Raw genomic sequence first — 3,463 nt, forward strand, 5'->3', positions numbered from 1 at the left:
CTATCTGCCATGGATATCTGAAATATTGGCTAAGTTGATAGAGTACAAGCCATCATTGCTTTCTTCAGACGACACTGTGCTCATCATATTCTGCCTCAGGATGAATGCAGGTTTCTTTGGTGGAGGAAGGTCTACAATCTCACTATTAAGCATAGAAATTACAGCAGACATAGTGTGTCTGTCTATGGAAAATTCTTGTACACACAGAAGCCCTATGTGTATGGACCTAATGATACATTCATGATGAATAGGATCATATATTCTTGGATCTATAAGAGATGAAATATTGTCTTTTGTCCATTGTATCCAAGCCTAAATTGACAAGCCAAATATCAAACATTTGAGAAAGCTGAAGAACATCCAAGATTGGGTTAGTTAGATAAGATAATTTAAGATACTTACAAATCCTAAAAGGGTCAAAGAATCCTCGCAGTCATAGAAGCTTGAATTTCGTCTTCCACTAACAATCTCAAGAAGCAAAACTCTGAAGCTAAAAACATCAGATTTGTCAGAAAACAGTCCTTGCATTGCGTATTCTGTAGACATATAGCCACTACATTGAAATGCAAGACAATTTAATTTAATATCAAAGTACACTACTTTAACCTTGAACTAAGAAGGTATAGTGGTGTACTTACTAAGTTCCGACGACTCTTCTAGTATTTTCTTGATCTTCACTACCTCCAAAGATTCTGGCCATACCAAAGTCTGATATTTTTGGATTAAGCTCATTATCTAGCAAGATATTACTTGGCTTCAAATTTCTATGTATAATTTTTTGCCTGAAATCTCTGTGAAGATAAAGCAATCCCCGAGCTATTCCTTCTATTATGCTAAAGCGTTTACTCCAATCAAGGATTTTACTTTCCGATGAATCTAATAAATGAAAAATTGAACTTTTGTTATTTTGAATCTAGTACTAATACAAGATAAGTTGTGTCATTGGCTGTGAAACAATTGTTCATCGTTACAAAACATTTCCATATATGATGAATAGCGTTTAACCTCAAAGTTTGAATTGGGTATGAAACAAATGGTACAGTGTCAAAGACTAACCAAAGAGAAATGCATCCAAACTTTTATTTGGCATGTACTCATATATCAACATCTTTTCCTCTCCTTCAACACAACAACCGAGAAGTCTTACAAGATTGCGGTGTTGAAGCTTAGAAATCACCACTACTTCATTCATGAATTCTTTTAGACTTTGTCCAGATGAGTCTTTTAACCGCAATTTCCTGACCACTAGGCAGTGCTCCCTAGAAGAGAAATTAAACAAATTTGTGCATGTACTCTTTTTACAACTTTGAAATATATCAGTATTATTTTCTACAACTTCATTTAATTAATATACCTTGTATACTGGTCCGAAACCACCCTGCCCAAGTTTGTTGGATGAATTGGAGTTGTTGGTCGCAGTTGCAAGCTTTCCAAAATTAAATAGTAATAGCTCTTGGAGTTTAACTTGTGACAGTTCTCCAATTGTGTTGTCAAATTGGTTTCTTCCTGAATTATTTGAAAGCCACAAATTAGCAGGAGGAAGAAGCGTCAAACAATAAAAAATGGACTGATTTGAAATTGTTCAGTTAAAGAAAACAGAAACTAGTTAGCAGAAATAATTTAATTTTATAGAAAATTCTGAACATGTCTTTGTATGATTTGTATCGACAGTACTAATATGTAGAAAACTCTTCAGAGTATATGATATATTACCGTGGTGGTTAGATATTCTTCTCCACATGATATATGCACAAGCAAGAACTAAGACAGTTCCTGTTATCACTATTATAATAATGATGACCGGCTTGTTTCCCTCTTTATCTGCACCCAATGAACCGCGAGAAAAGGGTAAACTCAGAAGTGTATGTATTCAATTTGTTGCACAAATAGTAACCAGCATAAAATGTTTACCAATTTCTGTGTAGGCTACACGGACATACAAGTCAAGTCCTCCATTTGAGACTTGTTGTATGTCAACTAGATTCCCAGTCCAAGACATACAACCAATGTCAGCATCATATGAATATGCAACACAAGAGCAATTCCCCAAACATTGGCTTCTGCATGTGTCTGGTGAAAGTGGGAGAGAAGACCCATCTGCAAAATCAGGAACTTTGACCATCTGTAGTTTCAAAAAATCATCAGCTTTACTCTCTGTACTTTTGTTATGAATGCTCTCTTTTTTACACTTTTGCAAAGGTTTCCTCCTAACACACCCTCCAATCCAATTTTGTCTATTCCATTCCTCTTTGTTCCTTGGCTCAAACCCTTGCAAACAGCTACATATTGGTGAGCTTTGTGAATTACAGCTAGCAAAAGTTCCACATACACCATAAACGTCACATTCCATTTGATGACTATTCCATGTTACATTCCATTCTTTCTTCTTTTCATCCCACCATTTCTCTTCACAGTTTCCTTCTGAAGTCAGATTATAGATTATGAGACTAATTGTATCCTTTGTTGTTTCAAAGAAGGAACTGTCATCTCCAACATGTATATCATTGAGGTCGTGAGTTTTCGTATATGGAAGCCCTGAAAAAATCTTACCATCCCATGGACTGGTGCGCTAATATGGTCGAGTTTTGTTCCAAATGAACACCTCAGTTATACTAAGTCGTTCAACACTTAAAGAGAAGTTTCCAATGGATGGATTAGAAGAGCTTTTCCATGATGTAAGTTTTACTTTCTCACCTGTAATTAGATACAAATCATAACATATTTAAGTTAAGAATGTATTAGAACTTCGTACATTTCAATGAGAACAGACAGTTGAGAAATGAACCCCCTCATTGCCATCTTTTCAGTGTTACCGTCTAATGTAGTAACGATTAAACAAATAATAGAATGACAAGACCTATCATGGTTCATTCATAACTAAATATTAGTGCATAATAATAATTGACTATTTTATTATTAATTCCTAATAACTGATTATAGCATGCCATAATTTTTTAATTAAATACTTAAGCTACCAACCTGTTCTTTTGTTGGTAGTAAGTTTCATGTCTGGTAACTGTGTATTTGAAGGATGCTGAAAACTCTCCCATATAGTTCTACCTGTCGTGTCTTCAAGTAGTACAAGGTTCCCTGAATCTAAAAGTTTGAAACTTGACTTGGTTGCGATGCTCGGCGCATTGGATGATGACCAAATCACTTCCTTCTTTGCATTCAGTATCACAAGATCATTGCCATCATCAGATATTGTAACAACACCAGAAGAATCAATCAGTGGTGTTTCTCTGTTGAGAACCCATAAGACTGTGAATTGTGGCTGCCACCAAATTCCGACATAGCGATTTGTAGAATTTTCAGGGCTGAAGAAGCCTAAGGTGAAGTTACCATTCTTGGATCTTAGAGTTTCAGAGTCCTTGATAAAATTAGTTGATGTTATGGTGTCTATGGCAACACTTACATTTAAAAAACTAAAATATAGCATAATGGAAATGAAGAACAGAAACAT

General features: G+C 35.2%; 1 pseudogene; it reads right to left on the reverse strand.

Annotated features, from left to right (window-relative positions):
• Positions 1–3,463, reverse strand: LOC101489293 (G-type lectin S-receptor-like serine/threonine-protein kinase At1g11300; annotated as a pseudogene).

The sequence above is a fragment of the Cicer arietinum genome, chromosome 3 (genome assembly GCF_000331145.2).
Source record: "Cicer arietinum cultivar CDC Frontier isolate Library 1 chromosome 3, Cicar.CDCFrontier_v2.0, whole genome shotgun sequence".
Classification (NCBI taxonomy): domain Eukaryota; kingdom Viridiplantae; phylum Streptophyta; class Magnoliopsida; order Fabales; family Fabaceae; genus Cicer; species Cicer arietinum.